Source organism: Equus caballus, unplaced genomic scaffold (genome assembly GCF_041296265.1).
Source record: "Equus caballus isolate H_3958 breed thoroughbred unplaced genomic scaffold, TB-T2T haplotype2-0000437, whole genome shotgun sequence".
NCBI classification, from domain to species: domain Eukaryota; kingdom Metazoa; phylum Chordata; class Mammalia; order Perissodactyla; family Equidae; genus Equus; species Equus caballus.
The window spans coordinates 137,558-160,056 of NW_027222394.1; the positions used below are offsets into that span (position 1 = coordinate 137,558).

Here is a 22,499-nt window from a genome sequence, read left to right on the forward strand (position 1 = left end):
GACTCTCATAAAATGTTCTCAACATGATAAAAATGTGCATAAGTATATTTTTTTCTTATTTTTTAAATTAGTAAAAAGATAACTGAGTGGGACTCTCAGAATGGTGGAATGAGGAACTTGGCAATTTTCCCCAAAAAGCAATGATGAAACTGCATAAAATTATTAAAACAATTACTTTCACACTATGAAAATTGAGCAAACACATAAATCAATCAAGAAGCATTTATTCAAGCAAAACTACTGAACTCCAGGAAGGGACGATGGGAGTGTCCAGAGTTTTAGATGCTCCCATCTCCCTCTGGCTTTGTTTTACCAGAGCTGAACAAGGTATGAAAACCAGCACCTTTGAGCTCTAGGAGACTGCCATGAGTTAGAATGGAGTATGGAAAAACCCCATGCCTGGAGGTGCTGTGCAAAAGGAATATGAACCTCAGTGCAAACAATTGGGGATGGATAGCTAACACAGACGGTCTGAGGGTGCAGTATCATGAGACTAACCAGAGGTTAATCAAGACAATTCTGGAAATGAGAAAGCCAGAGAAGCTCTTAATAAGATTTGACATATTCGTGGCGGTCTGGAAGGTTGGGTGTATGCATAAAGTTGTGAGAACCCTAGCCATCTGTTCATCTCTGGCTGAATATGAGGTCTTGAGTATGCAAAGAGGTGACAGGAGAAGGCCCTGCAGAAAGTAAAAAGTCAAGGATTTATTTTTTTTATTTTCTTGAGGTCATAATAATTTATATCATTGTGAAATGTCAGTTGTACATTATTATATGTCTGTCACTATATTAATGTGCCCCTTCACCCCTTGTGCCTTCCCCCCAACACCCTTTGCCTCTGGTAACACCAAATTGTTCTCTTTGTCTGTTAGTTTAACTTCCATTTATGAGTGAAATCATATGGTGTTTCTCTTTGTCTGCTAAAAGCTGGGAATTTTAATGTGTTTCCCAACCAACACTCAGATCCATTGTCAAGGGGTAGAATGGCAACATCTGGCCATTCATCAGCTGACCACTAAGCTATGGTGACCCAGAAGAGACTCTATGAAGCCAGGCTTAGAAGAGAAAAAAAGAATTAAAAAAATAATAATAAACTGGTCAGAGACATCAGCCTCTCCATGTTGCAAAGGAGACAGATTACATAATTAGTCAAGTCGGTACACAAAAGCAACAATATCAATTCCGGAAGAAGTAGGAGATCTAAATCCAGAGTTGGTGCAATATTATCTAAAATGTCCAGTTGTCAACAATAAAAAATGAGACCTGCAAAGAAATGGGAAAGTGTGAACCATACATGGGGAAAAGTCAACAGAAACTGTTTCTGGGGGAGGTGAAGATATTGGACTCAGGAAAAAAATACTTAAAAAGAGCTATTATAAATATATTCAAAGATCTAAATGAAACCATATTTGACAAACGAAAATAATGTCTACAATGGCTCATCAAATAGAGAATCAATAAAGAGAGATTACTTTTTAAAAAGAACATAACAGAAATTCAAGACATAAAGTGTTGAATATCTGAAATGCAAAGTTCCAAAGACAAGCTCAACAGCAAAATTGAGTCGTCAGAAGGAAGATTTTGTGACCCTGCTGATAGGTCAATGGAGATTTCCAGTCTGAAGAAACAAAAATAAAAGGAATAAAAATTAACAGAATGTCACAACCTGCTGGGAAAACAGTCAAGCATAGCAAGAATACACATGACTCAAGTTCCAGGAGTATAATAGTTACTTTGAAGGAGAGCAGAGAAAAGGGCAGAAAAGTTCTTTGAAGAAATAATGGCCCAACATTTCCCCAAATGAGGAAAAACCAATCTAGAAATGCAAGAAGGTCAACAAAATTCAAGCAGTATAAACAAAAGGAAATTCACATATTAACACATCATAGTCAAGCTACTGAAGGCCAAAGACAAGTAGAAAATCTTGCAAGAAGCAAGAGAAAGAGGACTCATTATGTACAAGGGAACCACAAGCAACTGAAGCTGACTTCTCTTCAGAAACAATGGAGGCCAGATAACGTTGAAAATGCATTTTTCTCTTTCTTTTAACTGATTGCAAAGATGATTGCACAAAACAATGATAAAACTGTATTGTTGGACCTATATAAAGATGTAATATATAGATGAAAATGGGACAAAGGCAGGGAGGAATGGAGCTATATTGAAACAGTTTCTAAACCTTACTGGAAGTTAATTAATATTAATCTTAAGAGTATTATGTTAAGATGTATATTGTCTTCCCCTGAATAACTACTAAGAAAATAATTCAGGATATTAAGAGAACCAGTAAAATGTTCCTCTGGAAAAAATATATTTAATATAAAAAAGCAGTAAAAAAGGCACAAAAGCACATAAAACATAGGAAACAGCAAAATGGGAGTTATAAAGTAAACAATATCGATAATTGAATTAAATTTGAAATGTATGAAGGACTCCAATTGAAAGCTGAGATGGTTGGGACCAGCTCTTTGGCACAGTGGCTAAGTTCATGTGCTCTGCTTCCGTCACCCAGGGTTTGCAGGTTCTGATCTCAGGTGGGACCTATCAGCCCTCATCAGGCCACACTGCAGCCGCATCCCACTAAAGCAGAGCAAGATTGGCACAGATGTTAGCTCAGCAACAATCTTCCTCAGGCAAAAAGAGGAAGATTGGCAAAGATGTTAGCTCAGGGCCAATCGTCCTCGGGGGAGAAAAAAACAAAGATTGTCAATCTCAAAACACAACAATATACTACTGTATGCTGTTTACAAGAGACACACTTTAGATTCAAATAGACAAACAGGTTCAAAGTAAAATCATAGTAAATTGCACCATGCAAATAGTAACAAAATAGCTGAAGTGGCTATATCAATATCAGGCAAAATACTCTTTGATGTCAAAAACGTCACTAGAGACAAAAAGGAATATTTTATAAGGAGGAAAAGAGCAACTTACATAAATATTTAACAATTATAAACATAAACATATTTGACAACTGAGCAACAAAATACATGAAGAAAGTCTGACAGAATTAAAGAAGATATAAACAAATTGTCAACAATGGCTGGGGTCTTTAATATGCCATTCTCAGGCTGGGTCCAATGAAGAAAGAGAAACCTCACAGTAATTTGAACAGGAAACTGTTAACATAAATGACTATTAATTAATACTTACATAAGCAAATTAGAATAATGAGAGATTAGCAAGTAGGTAAACAGAACGCTACAGAATATAAGACTAGACATATAAGGAACACTAAACAGGGCTGAGATTGAGGGCCCATGGGAGATCCACTTGACAGGAATGAGATGCAGACCTTGTGGGAGAGGGCAAGGCATTCACTTACTGAAAGGACAGTGCAATAGGCTGTGAGAATGGATCTTCAAGAAGCCCACCCCTAGGGTGCTGCGTAAAGCTGTCCACGGGACATCTCACCAGAGATACTTAACTGCAAAACTGCTCAATGGGAGACACACATGGAAGCTGCTGATTAGTGTGAGCTGCTGGCACCAGGCACTGGAGAAGCTCTGAGTGATGCAGGAGCCAAGGAGATACTCCACCACAAAATAACCCAAGGATGGGTGTGTGATTAAAGAGCAAAAGTGTATTTACAGAGCAGCCAGAATGAATGAACTTATAGCTGAGTCAATAATTTTTTAACTGTCACACTGTATTCCCAATAATGGAGAGAAAAACTAGATTAAAAAATGAATATGAACAATCTTATCTGCCAATTGGAATGGTGTCACGTATAGAATAGAGGCACAGACCATATGCTAGGCTATAAATCACTCAATATATTTAAAAGAACTGAAATAATGTCAAGTTCTCCTATCACAATATGATTGAATTAAAAATCAACAGAAAGAAATGTGGGAAAATCTCAAAGTTTGGAAATTAAACTACTTGCTTCTAAACCGCCCATATGTCAAAGAAGAAATCATGATGGAAACTAAAAATAATCGGAATGAATGAAACAAAAACAACATCCCACAACTGATAACAAGTAAACGAGGATGCAGAGGAAAATTTATAGCTGTAACACCTATATTAGAAAAAATCATTTTAAATAAATACCTAATTGTTCACCTTAAGAAGATATAAAAGAAGAGCAAAAAAACCAAAAGCAAGCAGAAGGAAGGAAATGATCAAGAAAAGAGAAGACAGGGAGAGGGGCAGAGCAAAATGGTGGGGTGAGCTGACCTGGGACTCTCTCCACTCCAAACTACAACAAAGGATTGGAAAAACTGAACTTCAGCCAATAATCCTAATGCCAGACCATCAGAGAACTACAGAAACAAGACCACGGAGGATGGAGAGGCTGCAGACAGCCTTGGAGGAGCTGGAACGGGGTAGGAGAGAACTTCGTTCCCTCCTCTAGAGACTGGGATCGCTGCTGCGGGTGAGGGAAGGAGTGGGGAAGGGGCCGCACAACCGGGGATCGTCCAGGACTCCAGCCGCTGGTACAGTGGAAACCCACTGACAGGGGAAAGCTTCTGTGCATGGGGACCCCATCAAGCCAAGGCACCGAGAGACGAGAGAATGAGAGCTGGTCAGAATCCAGATCGGTGCGTGAGAGAAAGGGCCCCTCCTCCCCAACCTGCACTGGTTGCTGCCATCTTGCCTGAAGGCGGAGAGCTCAGAATGTGCGGCTCTCAGCCCCCATCTAGTGGTGACAGGCTGTAACTGCAAACGAATACTACCATCATGTGCAAAAACTGCTCCTCTAACATCCAGCAATTTATAAAAGCTCCAGAACAGAAGGAAAACAATAAAAACACAGAATTAAGTCCTGAGGACTTGGAAATAGGTAAACTAAGTGAAAATGAGCTCAGAGTAGCTATCATCAAAAAGCTCAACGAGGTAGAGGGAAAGAAAGAGAAACAAGTCAATGACTTCTGGAGTTACTTCACAAAAGAGATTGAAACTATAAAGAAGAATCAATCAGAAATACTAGAGATGAAAAATACGATGGATCAGACAAAACAGAATACGGATTCCCTGAATGCCCATGTAGACACCATAGAGAAGCAAATTAGCATAATCGAAGATAGATAGGCTGAATGGCTCCAGACAGAGGAAGAAAGAGAACTAAGGATTAAAAAGAATGAGGAAAATATCAGAGAGATATCAGATTCAATGAGGAGAATGAATTTAAGAATCATCGGAATTCCTGAGGGCATGGAAAAGGAAAATGGAGCAGAAAGTGTGCTTAATGAAATTATAGAAGAGAACTTCCCAAATCTAGGGATTGAGGGAGAAATGTGTGTGGAGGAAGTTTTCAGATCTCCTAGATTTGTCAATGTAGAAAGACCTACTGCAAGGCATATAGTAATAAAAATGGCAAAAATGAAAGGCAAAGAAAGAATACTCAGGGCAGCAAGACAGAAGAAAATAACCTACAAAAGAACTCCTATCCGACTTACAGCGGATTTCTGTACAGAAATCTTACAAGGTAGGAGAGCATGGAGTGACATATTCAAAACTTTAAAAGATAAAAATCTTCAGCCAAGAATGCTCTATCCAGCAAAAATATCTTTCAGATGTGAGGGAGAAATTAAATCTTTTCCTAACAAAAGTTAAGGGAATTTGTAACCAAAAGTCCTCCACTACAAGAAATCCTTAAGAAGGCTCTCATACCTGAAAAAAGAAAAAAAAGTGAGAAAGAGGTCACAAGCCACAGAGTAGGGAGACAGATAGATAGAACCAGAATACGATAGCAAATATTCAACTATAGCATTAGGATAAAGGTAAGGAAACCACCAAAGTAAAGACGATCTTATCACTCTGACTACAAACTCATAACACAAGTTGGAATAAGAGATGAAAATAATAATATAGGAGGGGAAGAGGAAAGGGACTAAATCAGTCTAGGCCAAGTAAGTAAGAGACCACCAGAGAATAGACTATATTATACATGAGACTCTAAATACAAATTTGAGGGTAGCCACTAAACTAAAAAACAGAACAGAGCCACGAAATATAAATAAGGAAAAATCTAAGAAACCCAGCATAAGAAATTGCAGAAGTCAATGGGTAGGCTAAAACACACAGGACCAGAAACAAAGGTAATGCAGGGAAACCAGATATGACAGCATTAAGTCCACATGCATCAATAATCACCCTCAATGTAAACGGATTGAACTCTCCAATAAAAAGACACTGAGTGGCAAAGTGGATTAAAGAACAAGATCCAACAATTTGTTGCCTCCAGGAAACACACCTCAGACCCAAGGACAAACACAAGCTCAGAGTGAAGGGATGGAAGACAATACTTCAAGCTAATAGCAAGCAAAAGAAAGCAGGTGTTGCAGTACTTATATCAGACAAAACGGATTTCAAAATAAGGCAGGTAAAGAGAGACACAGAAGGGCAATATATAATGATCAAAGGGACACTTCATCAAGAAGAAATAATGCTTATAAATATCTACCCATCCAACACAGGAGCACCAAAGTTCATAAAGCAACTATTAACAGACCTAAAGGAAGATGTTAAAAAAAAAACAATAATAGTAGGGGACCTCAACACCCCACTCACATCAATGGACAGATCATCCAGACAGAAAATCAACAGGGAAATAGTGGAGCTTAATGAAAAACTAAAACAATTGGACTTAATAGACATATACAGAACACTTCATGCAAAAACAGCAGAATACGCATTCTTCTCAAGTGCGTGTGGAACATTCTCAAGGATAGATCATACGTGGGGAAACAAGGCAAGCCTCTACAAATTTTAAAAAATTGAAATAATGACAAGCATCTTCTCCAATCATAATGTTAGAAGGCTAGAAATTTATTACAAGAAAAAACCTGAGAAAGGCACAAGGATGTGGAGACTAAACAATATGCTACTGAACAAGCAATGGATCATTGAAGAAATTAAACAAGAAATCAAAAAATGGAGACAAATGGAAATGATAACATACCATGCCAACTCATATGGGATACAGCAAAAGCTGTATTAAGAGGAAAATTCATCTCAATACAGACACATCTTAACAGACAAGAAAAATCCCAAATAAGCAATTTTAAATTACACCTAATCGAATTAGAGGAAGAACAAACACAGCCCAAAGTCAGCAGAAGGAGAGAAATAATAAAAATCAGAGCAGAAACAAATGCTATTGAAACGAAAAAGGCAGTAGAAAGGATCAATGAAACAAAGAGATGGTTCTCTGAGAAGATAAATAAAATTGACAAACCCCTAGCCAGACTTACAAAGAAAAAAGGGAGAAAGCTCAAATAAACAAAATCAAAAATTAAAGAGGAGAAATAACAATAGACTCCAAAGAAATACAACAGATTATAAGAGACGACTATGAAAAAGTATATGCCAACAGAATGGATAACCTAGAGGAAATGGATGAATTCTTGGACTCCTGCAATCTCCCAAAGCTCACTCAAGAAGAAGCAGACAATTTGAACAGACCAATCACAAGGAAAAAGATTGAAACAGCAATCAAAAATATCCCAAAGAATAAAACCCCAGGACCAGATGGCTTTCCTGGGGAATTCCACCAAACTTTCAGAGAGGATTTAATACCTATGCTTTTCAAGCTATTCCAAAAAATTATGGAGGATGGAACACTTCCTAAGACATTCTACGAGGCCAACATCACGCTGATACCAAAGCCTGACAAGGACACCACAGAAAAAGAGAACTACAGGCCAATATCACTGATGAACATCGATGCAAAAATTCTAAACAAAACTTTGGCAACCAGAATTCTGCAGTTCATCAAAAGGATCATACATCATCATCAACTGGGATTCATACCAGGGACACAGGGATGGTTCAACATCCACAAATCAACCAACGTGATACACCACATCTACAAACTGAGGAATAAAAACCACACGATCATCTCAATAGATACACAGAAAGCATCTGACAAGATCCAACAGTCGTTCATGATAAAAACTCTGAACAAAATGGGCATAGAAGGGAACGACCTCAACATAATAGAGGCCATATACGACAAACCCATAGCCAACATCATACTCAATGGGCAAAAACTGAGTGCCATCCCCCTCAAATCAGGAACGAGACAAGGATGCCCTCTATTACCACTCTTATTTAACATAGTACTGGAGGTCCTGGCCAGAGCAATCAGGCAAGAAAAAGGAATAAGAGGAATCCAAATAGGGAGGGAAGAATTGAAACTCTCGCTTGTTGCAGATGACACGATCTTATATATAGAAACCCCAAAGAATCCATTGGAAAACTCTCAGAAGTAATCAATAACTACAGCAAAGTTTCAGCATATAACAGTAATTTGCATAAATCAATAGCATTTCTATATTCTAATAACAAACTAACAGGAAAAAGAACCCAAGAACACAATACCATTCACAATCGCTACAAAAAGAATACAATACGTCATGGTGAATTTAACTAAGGAAGTGAAAGACCTATACAATGAAAATTAAAAGGCCTTTCTGAGAGAATTGGATGATGACATAAGGAGACGGAAAGACATTCCATGTACATGGATTGGAAGAATAAACATAGTTAAAATGTCTGTTCTGCCTAAAGCAATTTATAGATTCAATGATATCCAAATCAGAATCCCAATGACATTCTTTACAGAATTAGAACAAAGAATCCTAAAATTCATATGGGGCAACAAAAGACCCCAAATTGCTAAAGCAATCCTGAGAAAAAAGAGGAAAACGGGAGGCATCACAATCCCTGACTTCAAAACATACTACAGAGCTACAGTAATCAAAACAGCATGGTACTGGTACAAAACCAGGTGCACAGATCAATGGAGCAGAATTGAAAGCTCAGAAATAAAACCACACATCTATGGGCAGCTAATCTTCGACAAAGGAGCTGAGGGCATACAATGGAGAAAGGAAAGTCTTTTCAACAAATCGTGCTGGGAAAACTGGAAAGCCATATGTAAAAGAATGAAAATTGACCATTCTTTCTCACCATTCACAAAAATAAACTCAAAATGGATCAAAGACCTAAAGATGAGACCTGAAACCATAAGACTTCTAGAAGAAAACGTAGGCAATACACTCTTTGATATCAGTATTAAAAGGATCTTTTCAGACACCATGTCTTCTCAGAGAAGGGAAACAATAGAAAGATTAAACAAATGGGACTTCATCAGACTAAAGAGCTTCTTCAAGGCAAATGAAAACAGGATTGAAACAAAAAAACAACCCAATAACTGGGAAAAAATATTTGCAAGTCATATATCTGACAAAGGCTTAATATCCATAATATATAAAGAACTCACACAACTCAACAACAAAAAATCAAACAACCTGGTCAAAAAATGGGCTGAAGACATGAACAGACATTTCTCCAAAGAAGATATATGGATGGCCAATAGGCACATGAAAGATGTTCATCATCACTGATCATCAGAGAAATGCAAATCAAAACTACACTAAGATATCACCTTACACCTATTAGAATGACAAAAATATCTAAAACTGATAGTAACAAATGTTGGAGAGGCTGTGGAGAAAAAGGAACCCTCATACACTGCTGGTGGGAATGCAAACTGGTGCAGCCACTATGGAAAAGAGTATGGAGATTCCTCAAAAAATTAAAAATAGAACTACCATAACCCCCAGCTATCCCACTACTGGGTATCTACCCAAAGAGCTTGAAGTCAGTAATTCCAAAAGTCCTATGCACCCCAATGTTTATTGCAGCCTATTTACAATAGCCAAGACTTGGAAGCAACCTAAGTGCCCATCAACAGATGATTGGATAAGAAGATGTGGTGTGTATATATACAATGGAATATTACTCAGCTATAAAAAAGAACAAAATCGTCCCATTTGCAACAACATGGATGGAACTTGAGGGAATTATGTTAAGTGAAATAAGCCAGTTATAGAAGGACAATCTCTCTATGACTCCACCCATACGAGGAATTTAAAAATGTAGACAAGAGAACAGATTAGTGGCTACCAGGGGAAAGATGGGGGGGGGTTGGGCACAAATGGTCAAGGGGTGCACCTACAAAACGAGTGACAAACGATAATGTATAACTGAAATTTCACAAGATTGTAACCCATCATTAACTGAATAAAAATTAAAAAAAAAGAATAGAGAAGAGATGCAAGTCTATTAGAAATAATAAAAAATTACGGCAAAGTTGCAGGGTACAATACAAACTTACAAAGATCAGTTGCATTTCTATACTCTAATAATGAACTAACAGAGAATTGAAGAATACAATCCCATTTACAATTGCAACAAAAAGAATAAAATATCTAGGAATAAATTTAATCAAGGAGGTAAAAGACCTATACAATGAAAACTATAAGACATTACTGGAAGAAATTGATGATGACATAAAGAAATGGAAACATAGTCCATGAACTTGGATTGGAAGGATAAACATAGCTAAAATGGCCATACTACCTAAAGCAATCCACAGATTCAATGCAATCCCAATCAAAATCCCAATGAAAATCTTCACAGAAATAGAACAAAGAATCTTAAAAATTGTATGGGGCAACAAAAGACCCAGAATAGCCAAAGCAGTCCTGAGAAACAGGAAGAAAACTGATGGCATCGCAATCCCTGATTTCAAAACATATTACAAAGCTATAGTAATCATAACAGCATGGTACCAGTACAAAAACAGGCACACAGGTAAATGGAACAGAACTGAAAGCCCTGAAAAAAACCACACATATATGGACAGCTAATCCTCAATAAAGGAAGCAAGAGGGACTGGCCTGCTAGCGCCGTGGTTAACTTTGCTCATTCCTCTTTGGTGGCCCAGGGTTGGCCAGTTTGGATCCTGGGTGTGCACATGGCACCGCTTGGCATGCCATGCTGTGGTAGGCATCCCACATATAAAGTAGAGGAGGATAGGCACAGATGTTAGCTCAGGGCCATTCTTCCTCAGCAAAAAGAGGAGAATTGACAGCAGACTTTAGCTCAGGGCTAATTTTCCTCAAAAACAAATAAATAAATAAAAAATAAAGGAACCAAGAACATAGAATGGAGTAAGGAAAGCCTCTTCAATAAGTGGTGCTGAGAAAACTAAGGAGCCACATCTAAAATAATGAAAGTAGACCATTATCATTCTCCATAGACAAAAATAGACCCAAAATGGATCTAAGACTTGAATGTACGACCAGAAATTATAAAACTTCTGGAAGAAAATATAGGCAGTACACTCTTTGTCATCAGCCTTAAAAGGATCTTTACAAACATAGTGTCCACTCAGACAAGGGAAACAAAAGAAACAATAAACAAGTGGCCACGACTTCATCAGACTAAAGAGCATCTGGAAGGCAAAAGAAACCAAGATCAAAATGAAAAAACAACCCAGGAACTGAGAGAAAATATTTGCAAATCATATATATGTTAAGGGATTAATCTCCATAATATATAAAGAGCTCACACAACTGAACTATGAAAGAATAAATGACCCAATCAATAAGTGGGCAGAGGATATGAACAGGCATTTTTCCAAGGAAGATATACAGATGGTCAATAGGCAGATGACAAGGTGCTAAACATCACTAATCATCAGGGAGATACAAATCAAAGTTACAGTTAGATATCATCTTACGCCTGTTAGAACAGTTACAATCACCAAGACAAAAAAATAACAAATGTTGGAGTGGTTGTGGAGAAAAGGGAACCCTCATCTACCGCAGGTTGGAAGGCAAACTGGTGCAGCCACTTTGGAAAACAGTATGGAGATTTCTCAAAAAATTAAAAATGTAATTACCATATGACCAAGCTATCCCACTACTGGGTATTTATCCAAAGATCTTGAAATCAACACTAAGAGACGTATGCACCCCTATGTTCACTGCAGCATTATTCACAATAGCCAAGATGTGGAAGCAACCCCAGTGCCCAATGACTGATGACTGTATAAAGATGACGTGGTATATACATACTATGGAATACTACTCCACCATAAAAAGGACATAATTGTCTCATTCACAACCACATGGATGGAACTTGAGGGCATCATGTTGAGAGAAATAAGCCACACAGAGAGAGAAAAGACCATATGATTTTACTCATATGTAGAATATAAACAAACTTATGGACAAAGAGAACAATTTAGTGGTTACTGTGGCGGCAGGAGAGTGGGTACAAGGGGTGCAGTGGCACATTGATATGGTGTTTGATAAATATTGATGTACAACTGAAATTTCACAATATTATAAACTATTTAGACCACAATTTTTTTAAAGTGGTTTTTTGTAAAGTTCAAAAAAAGTGAGACAACATGAGTGACATCAGCATCATGGTGGAATTTTCCCCCTTGTCTCTCCCCTCTCAGTTACAGCCAAATGGACATGCACTGACCAAGAGAGGATTTCCTATACAGCACTAGAGGATGCCTAAGAGATCCATGCATCTATACATCTGAAGGTGGGTGGACTCAACCCCCAGTAAGCAGTGGAACTAGGGGAGAAGCCCCCACCACCCTCCCTGAGCAGCAGCAATCCAGGTTGTGGATCCTCACACAGTGGCTTGCACAAGTGGTGAGGACAGCCCAGCTCACATGACTGCCGGTGGAGCATGGATGGTGGCACCCTGGCCTGTGTGACTGCTGGCACAGTGGAGGTGGCCTGGCCCACACAACTGTGAGCAAATGGAGTTGGGGCAGAACAAATAGCCCCTTTGCCCCAACACTGGCAGGTGGAACGTGTGACCAGAGCCTTCAGGAAACACAGCAGAACTGATGACCCAGCCCCCACTGGTGGCACCCCCCCCAACAGCAGCTCAGCAGCAGCAGGAGATACATATAGTTCTCCAGGTCCCTGGCAGGGAAAGTGACACCTGTGAACCCAGCACCCCTGGCAGCAGTGCAACCAGCACCTTCAGACAACCCAGGACAAGCATCACCGGTCATGATGGGGCAGCAGCACCCACGCCTATGGGAGCCAACAGAAAGCCAGAGGGGTCTCAGATAGACCAGCCTCACTATACCTGGAAGACCTAGAAAAAGAACAAACAAAGCCCAACGTCAGGAGAAGGAAGGAAATAATGAAATCAGAGCAGAAATAAATGAAACAGGAAGTAGAAAAACAATAGAAAGGATCAATGAAACTAAGAAGCGGTTCTCTGAGAAGATAAACAAAATTGACAATATCTCAGCCAGATTCAGAAAAAAAGAGAGAAGACTCGAATAAATACAATCAGAAATTAAAGAGGAGTAACTACAGTGGAAACTGCAGAAACACATTGGATTACAGAAGATACTATGAAACACTATATGTCAACAAACTGAATAGCCTAGAAGAAATGGATAAATTCTTAGAACCATATGACCCCTCAAAACTGAATCATGAAGAAATAGAGAATCTGAATACACCAATCACAAGCAGAGATTGAAACTGTTATCAAAAGCCTCCCAAAGAAAAAGTCCAGGACCATACAGCTTCTCTGGTGAATTCTACCAAACATTCAAAGAAGATGTAATTCCTATGCTTTTCAAACTATTCTGAAAAATTGGGAGGACAGGACACTTCTGAATTCATTTTCTGAGGCAAACATTATCCTGATATGAAAACCAGACAAGGACAACACAAAAAAGGAAAATTACAGGCAAAAAGTACTCAACAAAATATTAGGAAATTGAATACAACAATACATTAAAAGGATCATACACCACGATCAGGTGGGATTTACTCTAGGGGTGCAGAAATGGTTCAACATTAGCAAATCCATCAATGTGATGTATCACATTAACAAAATGAAGACTGAAAATCACATGATCATCTCAATAGATGGAGAGAAAACATCTGACAATTTCCAACATCCATTTTTGATAAAAACTCTCAATAAAATGGGTATAGAAGGAAAGTACCTCACCATTACAAAGGCCATATATCACCAACCCACCGTCAACATCATACGCAATAGTCAAAAAGTGAAAAGCCACTCCTCTGAGAACAGGAACAAGACAAGGGTGCCCACTCTTGCCACTCTTCTTCAACATAGTACTGGAAATTTTAGCCAAAGCAGTAAGGCAAGAAAAAGAAATAATAGGTATCCAAAAAGGAAAGGAAGAATTAAAACTATCACTATTTGCGGTTGACATGATTCTATATACAGAAAACTGTAAAGAATCCAACAAAAAACTATTAGAAATAATCAACGAATACAGTAAAGCTGCAGGGTACAAAATCAACATTCAAAAATTATTTGCATTTCACTCCACTACAGTGGCCTGTGGTTTGCCAGTTTGGAACTATACACCGCTCATCAGGCCATGCCATGGTGGCATCCCAAAGAGAAGAACTAGAATGATTTACAACTAGGATATAAACTATGTACTGGGGCTTTGGGGAGAAAATAAAAGAGTAAGATAGGCAAAAGATGTTATCTCAAGGCCAGTCTTACTCACACACACAAAATCAGTTGCATTCCTATACACTAATAATGGACCAGCAGAAAGAGAAGTCAAGACTATAATCCTATTTACAATTGCAACAAAAAAGAATAAAATACCTGGAATAAATTTAACCAAGGAGGTGAATGCCATATACACCAATAACTATGACATTAATGAAAGAAATCAAAGAAGACAAAGAAATGGAAAGATCTTCCATGTTCATGTATTGGAAGAATAAACACAGTTAAAATGTCCATATTACCTAAATCAATCTACAGATTGATCTACAGCTCAATCTACAAACTTAATGCAAACCTGAATGGAATACCAATGATATTCTTCATGAAAAGATAAAAAAGAATCTTAAAATTTATATGGAAAAACAAATAAGACTGAATAGCCAAAGCAATCCTGAGGGGGGAAAAATACACTTGGATGTATCATGCTCCCTGAACTCAAAATATAGTACAAAGCTGTAGTAATCAAAACAGCATGGTACTGGCATAAAAAACCCAGATATACAGATCCTTGGAACAGAATTGAAAGCCTAGAAGTAAAACCACACATCAAGGGACAGCAAATCTTCAACAAAGAAGCCAAGAACACACAATGAAGAAAGGACAGTCTCTTCAATTAACAGTGTCGAGAAAATTGGAGAGCCACATGCAAAAGAATGAACGTAGACCACTGTCTCACATGATACACAAAAATTAACTCTAAATGGATTAAAGACTTGGATGTAAGACCTGAAACCATAAAACTCTTAGAAGAACATATAGGCAGTACAGATTTGATGTAGGTCTTAGTAGTATCTTTCTGAATACCATGTCTCCACAGGAAAGGGAGTCAAAAGACAAAATAAAGAAATGGGACTACATCAGACTAAAGAGCTTCCGCAAGGCAAAGGAAACCATCATCAAAATGAAAAGACAGCCTACCAATGGGAAGAAAATATTTGCAAATCATACATCTCACAAGGCGTTACTTTCCAAAATATATAAAGAACTCATGCAACTCAATAACAAAAAAAAGAATAATCCAATCAAAAAAATGGACAGAGGATATGAACAGACATTTTTCAAAGAATATATCCAGAAGGCCCACAGGTACATAAAAAGATGTTTGACATCACTAATCATCAGGGAAATGCAAATCAAAATGACAATGAGGTATCACCTCACACCAGTCAAATGGCTATAATTACCAAGACAAAAAATAGCACATGTTGGAGAGGATGTGGAGTAAAGGGAATGCTCATAAACTGGTGGTGGGAATGCAAACCAGTGCAGCCACTGTGGAAAACAGTATGGAAATTTCTCAAAAACTTAAAAACAGAAATACTGTATGATCCAGCCATCCCACTACTGGGTATTCATCAAAAGAACATGAAATCAATAATTCAAAAAGATATATGCACCCGTATGCTCACCACAGCATTATTCACAATAGGCAAGATGTGGAAGCAACCTAGGTGCCCATCAAGGGACAAATGGATAAGAAAGTGTTGTATATATATACAATGGAATAGTACTCACCCATAAAAACAGACAAACTCATCCCATGTGAGACAAGATGGATGGATCTTGAGCAAAACAAGTCAGACGGAGAAAGAAATACTGTATGATTTCACTCCTATGTGGAATATAAGCAAACACATAGATGAGAATAGATTAGTGGTTACCAGAGGAAAAAGGGATGAGGGAGGATGAAATGGTAAAGCCACATATGTATGGTGACGGATAAAAACTGAATTATTGGTGATGAACACAATGCAGTCTAAAGAGAAACTGAAGTCTAATGATAGACACCTGAAATGTATACAAGGTTGAAAGCCAATAGGACCCAATAAAATAACTGTATATACAGGTACATATATATATATATATATATATATATATGTAAATACAGACAGTGACCACTAAAAATAGGCACACATAGAAAAAGCAAGTTAAAATGGAATTTAAAATAAATATTATTAACCCCAAAGAAGAAAAAAAGAGAAAGGGGAACAAAAGCCAAATGGAAAAAAAGAAAACATATAGTAAAATGGATGACCTAAATCTAACTGTCAATAATTACATTAAATGTAAAAGCATAAAATTCTCCAATTGAAACTTAGAGTTTGTCATAACAGATAGAAAAACAGCACTAAAAAAAAGCAAAAGAATATCTTAAATACTCAGAGTCTTTGTTAAATTCTATCATATGTAGTTTCGTTATTTTGACAAATATTTTGAATTGCTGCATAGCACTCTAATTTATGGTTATAATAGAATTAATCATGTTTAGATATTACGATGCTATACATTAAGTTGGACAACTTATCTAAGGTCTTTTCAGTTCTTGCTCTTTGTTAATTTAAGACTTATGATTTTATTCTCTTTTATGGCCACTAGCAATCCCTGACTGAGTACTTCTGTGGTTCATGAGTTAGAGGATACTAATGTAGCATGATCCAGAGTTGTGTCAAATTCATTCAAATTCATTGCATCCTAGTTAGCAATAAAATAGTCATACTTATCATTCAGGAATCCCTTACAAAGGACCATGATCCATATAATTTCAAGTCCTAAATCATATTGCTATTCAATTCCAAAAACCTCACATTGGATCTCAGCCTCCAGAGACCGTTCATTGCTGGTCTTTATCACATGTATCTAGAAAACTCAGGTCTGTGAGAATGTCAGAGTCTTTCCCTGCTTGGCCAAATGGGATCTCCATCTCTCCTCCAGCTACAGTTCTGACACGGGAAGCTCAAATAATTTCTTGACAGGACTTAATTTCTTCATTCCTCCACTATAGCTCTTAATATTACTAAGCTGAGCACATAGGAGAGAATAATCTTGTCAGTGAATACATAAACACTGGCTGGAAAAGACTGGGCCACATAAGGAGGACTAGGTGATTTGGAACCATTGTTCAGTTCACTGGAATGGGAGGAACTGGGAAGCACATAATCAAATGGGGTTCTTTTGGGTAGGAAGCTTCAGAACAATTAATGAAAACGTTTGCGTCTCACTATTTCAACGAGAAGGAAACACTAACTTACACATACCATGGTTTTGCACCTACCAAAACTGATCAGTCCTCCTTGGGATTCCTCTACTGGGAAAGAACAAAGAGAATCCAGAGCTGGGAAAGGAAAAAGAGACCATGAGAGCAAGCACAATTTAGGGTTACCATGAAAGGAAGTAACATTTGGCTCCTCCATTCCATTTTGCATAATACCACTAACTGTACAAACACAATATGAAAAGATTAGAAGGAGTGTAGATAACCCCAAACTCTTCCCCTAATCCCCAGGAAACCCAAACACTTCAGCAGACAGTTTTCTGGCCTGTCCTCCACTTTGGGGAAGCTGCTCTGCACCTGAGACTAGGCTGCTCAGCCCTGCCCTGAACAGGTCCTCGTCCCTCCATTCACACCTTCCAGGACTGAAAAGGAGCCACGCCATCCAGCCACACCTTACCTCATGGCCTTGGGGTCCCGTGAGGTTGAAGAGGTTAGAAAAGACATAGAACTGGTCAGGAAGTATTCAGTATTCCAATTCCAGAAAAACTGACTGTGATTAAACACATTACGACATATTCATGTAATAAACGTGAAGTCAGGAAAAATATCGTGAACATGGAAAACATTCCAGAAATACTGTCAGTAGAAAAATCAGGTTATAAAACTAGGTACAATATGATACCATTTGAAGAACATATGTGTATCTCAATATCAAATGACTGAAAAATCATCAGACTTCAATAGACAGAAAACAAGCTAGAAAGTTGTACATTCAAATATTAACAGTGCTTATCTTTTGTTCCTGATGGGGGTTTTGTTTAAGTATGTATTAACTTGCTGATTCAATGGCCATTTCTTAAAATATCTATGCATGTGAACATTTGTTGTGTGTTAAGTGGAAGCTGTTTTCTAAAATGTGGAAAGTTCATTCTTCTAAACAGATTTTAGTAGGTCTTGGAGAAATGTACTAAATTTGGGTTGTTTTACTAAATGTTTTTTGTTTCTTTCAGTTACCAGTGACACAATCTCCTCTCAGGTTTCTAGGCATGCTCATTGTTGGATGACTGTCTAGACAGATGGTCAAGTCCCTGAGTATAGCTAATATGTACTGTTGCTGGTCTCGGGGTTACATCCTTCTGCAAGTTTTCTGTACGGAACCCTTTCCCACCCTGTGAGTCACGTCCTCCAGAAAGCTGCTCAATTATCTTATCCCATCAGTCTCACTCAGCAACCACCATCATCAGAATAAAAAATGTAATGTAGGAGTTACCGTGTGACCCAGCACTTCTGCCCTTAGCTATATACCCAAGAGAATGGAAATATGCATTCACACAAAAACTGGTACACAAATGTTCACATTTCTAACAGCCAAAAAGTGGGAGCAACCCAAATGTCCATCAACAGATGGATGAGGAAAATGTCGTTTATGGATATAAGGGAATATTACACGGACATAAAACTGAAGGCTATTTTGATACCGACTCCTCGTGGATGACCTTGAGGACACTGTGCTAAGTAAAATGAGCTAGTCATGAAAGCATAAATTTTGCACGATTGCTCTACTATGAGGGTCCTAGAGAAGTCAAATTCATAGAGACAGAAAGGAGAACGGTGGTTGCCAGGACTGGGCGGAGAGGGGAATGGGGAGTTAGTGTTTAATGGGACAGAGTTTCAGTCGAAGATGAAAAAGTCCTGGAAGTGGACGGTGCTGATGGTCACACAACAATGTGAATGCATTTACTGTCACAGAACTGTACACTGAAAAGTGGTTAAAATGGCAAATGTAATGCCATGTATACTTTCCAAAGTAAAGTAAAAGAATAATGTGCTTATCTACCACATGGACGAACTTTGAAAAACTCTTGCTAGGTGAAAGGAGCTAGACATAAAAGGACACATACTGCATGATTCCATGTAGACTGAATTTCAAGACTCAGCAAATCCATGGAGACAGACGACGTGTTAGCGGTCTCCAGAGTATGGGAGGATGAGGGATAGGAAGTGACAGCTAACAAGGCCAGGGTTTCTTACTAAGGTGATAAAATGTTTTGGAATTAGATAGTGGTACTGATTTTTACAACCTTGTGAATATAGTAAAACGTTTTCTTTTGAGTACATTTTTACAAGGTGAATTTTGGGGCTGGCCCAGTAGCGTAGTGGTCAAGTTCAGCACACTTTGCTTTGTTGGCCCAGGTTCACACATTTGGATCCCAGGCATGGACCTACACCACTCAACAAGTCATGCTGTGGTGGCACCCCACATACACAATAGAGGAAGATGTGCACAGATGTTTGCTCAGGGCCACTCTTCCTCAAGCAAAAAGAGGAAGACTGGCAACAGGTGTTAGCTCAGGGCCAATCTTCCTCACCAAAAAAACAAAAAAAACCAGTGAATTTTATGATCATGAATCTATCTCAACTTAAAAAGTAATGTAAAAATTTGCAACATAAATTCCTTACCATCACGGTGCTCTCATAGGTCATCAGAGTTTAATCACAACCCGACAGTGGTGACTGCAGTCAGAATGACATCACTGCCGTATAAAACACCAAGTCACATTATCTGAATCTCCCTAGTGGCCTTCGATGCATCTATTCCTATTCAGGGTTTACTTTACTTACCAGAAGGAACGTAAAAGTGTCAACTATGTCATTTGAGTCTTTTTATCACCCCGAATACTAAGATGGCATGGTCTGGCATATCATAAGCACTTACTAAAAATCTGATTATTCTACTCCAAATTCTAGTTCTAGACATTTCTTAAGAAAATACTGAGATAAAGAAATGCACGTACAAGTATGTTCAATACTTAGTTTATGACAGCCAAAACTAGAAACACAAAAATCTAACGGAACAGGTTAATTAACTTGGTTCTGCTATATGATGGCAGGTACAGCATTATTAATCAGGATGATACTGGTCCAAGTGTAAAATACGCACTCATAACTGGGGATCCAGTTGAAACTTAAGACATAGGTTCTGTTCTCAGATTTTCTAAACGTAACTGCTCTTAGAGTTCATGACATTTTAATGCCTTGGGTTGTTCATCAGTAAAACTAAGAGTGTGAAGATCACTTACTAAGCATGAATATCTTGGAGAAATATAATCTACATAAAAACTTAATAACATGTTGTAATCCTATATAAATAAGTTAGATATTTTTACTGAAGAACATTGCATGCCCTCTAATTGGGTATTATAAAAGAAACAATTATTCTTAGATTAAAATTGTGCTTATCAGCCCTGCTCTGATAATGCTCACAAAACAAAGGGAAAAAAGTCAGGACTTTTGCTTGAGAATGCATTTTTAATTCATAAATCAAGAGTTTCTAGAAAAGAGGAGGAGGAAATTTCCCTCCCACCGAAATGCAGCAGAATCAAAGAGACATTTGTGAATCACAACCTGCCCAAAGAACCTGATGTGATCAAGCATCTCATAAGTGAGAACATCAGTAAGACTCTCAGTGCCCTGAAGCAGCAAAGAAAGACGTGGGGAAATACAATGATTCCTTAGTTTCTTCTATTTCAATCAGTATTTGGAAATGTTTTTGGGAAGACAACTAAAATCAGATATTATTGCAAAGTTTTGTTAAGTTTTTCTTATATCAATAATTTAAAATCAATGATTTTATGGAAAAAAAAACTATCCTCAATGTTGACTTTTTTGTGTAAAACAATTATTTTCCCTTTTCATGGTTCTTCTTTTGGGGATGGCAGGACTGAGGAGGAAGTCAGGAGGCACCAGGCTTTTCTTGGGGCACAGAATGACTTCCTTACACGACACTCTCCAGGTCCACACCCGCCCTGCTCATACACATAAACAGATGGAAAAGAGGACAGAGCCTGGACCACGGGAATAGGTTTACAGCACGTTCCTGGGGTCCGAGCTCTGGGAACCCCCAGGCTCTGAGACAGTAGCTGCCCCTCAGAGCTCCCAAGTAGAGAACTCCCCAGGCTATCCCAAACTAACCTCGGTGCCCCCTGGCTGGAAATCTTCCTTTAGGGCTCAATGTCCTACTTCCCTCTTGCAGCCAAGCAGCTGTGAGGAGAGAAGAGGAAGAAGCGCCAGGGAGCCCAGAGCCACCAGACAGTGAAGCCACAGAGCCACAGCCATCACACCTGCACAGGTGAAGGACATGCACCAAATCCCCGTCACCCCAGCACAGCCACGCACCTGTCACAGCCTCGCAGCCACACCCACGGCACGGAGGCGCATCCCACCGCTCATTCGCGTCTCTCACACACACACCCCGCCACACGCTGCCCGTCTGTCCCCACAGACACACCGTCCTCTGCCTTTCAGGCCCGAGAGTCCCGCGAGGACTGGCGTCCCTACTAAGGGCCTCCACGCTGTGAGCGCTTCCGCCGCCAGCCCTTCTGGTTCACGTCGGGCTCGAACTGACTCGCTTCACAGGATTCCCGCATCCTGTGCTAACACATCCACAAATGAGCTCTACTCACCTTGCAAAGAGGGAGAACCGCGCGAACACGGAATGGAAGCCGAAGATCTGGAGTGACCGCTACCCTCTGGGAAGTGTCGCTCCAACCTGAACATCTCCGGGCGCCGCGGCTCGTCCGAAAGGCCGCCGAAGCGCGGAAGTCCCGTTGGAACGGCACCGCGAGAACCGCCCGGAGCCCGGCCCGAGCGCAGGTCTCTCCGCCAGGAGCGCGACGCGAGGGCGCGTGCGCGGGCACGGAGTCTGCGCGGAGGCCGCTGGTGCGCGTGCTCGGTCCAGAGGCGCCGCTGCGCCCAGGAGGCCGAGCAGGGCGGCCCGGCGCCGGCTCCGAGCGTCCGGCCTGTGCGCGCAGAGCCGCGCGGGAGGGTCGGCGGGGCGGCCCTGGGGAGAGAGCGCGTGGCGGGTGTGAGCTCTGAGGGCGGGGCCCCGGGCGAGTCCCCTCAGGCGGCTGCAGCCTGGGGACAGCATGTGGGGCAAGCAACTGTTGATCCCGCCGGGGATGGGCTGGTTTATTCAGTGTCTGTTAGCTGCGTTTAAACAGTGTGTAGGAGTGAAGTAATACACATTTACTTAATTCTCTAGGCTAAGCTATAATAGTCAAAATGGAATGAATAATTAAATGTAAAAGCGATCTGGAGATACACCTGCATATGTTTTTGTAATATTAAGTTAGGGACAGATTTTCCAACCATAACT

The 22,499-nt window shown here is 39.4% G+C and overlaps 1 long non-coding RNA gene across 7 annotated transcripts in view; it reads right to left on the reverse strand.

The window, feature by feature from the left end:
* Positions 1 to 22,163, reverse strand: part of LOC138923016 (uncharacterized) — a 40,916-nt gene extending 18,753 nt beyond the window's left edge. Inside the window, exons 1-5 of one of the 7 annotated variants that reach the window (XR_011436137.1) lie at positions 21,808 to 21,946; positions 19,805 to 19,878; positions 17,802 to 17,894; positions 17,405 to 17,464; positions 15,868 to 15,964 (exon numbers count right to left, since the gene is read on the reverse strand). This is a non-coding gene — a long non-coding RNA (uncharacterized lncRNA). Of the gene's footprint in view, positions 1 to 15,867; positions 15,965 to 17,404; positions 17,465 to 17,801; positions 17,895 to 19,804; positions 19,879 to 21,807 lie in introns of all 7 variants that reach the window. The other 6 variants (XR_011436139.1, XR_011436138.1, XR_011436136.1 and 3 more) reach the window with 6 other exon arrangements.
* Between the last annotated feature and the right edge of the window lie 336 nt (positions 22,164 to 22,499).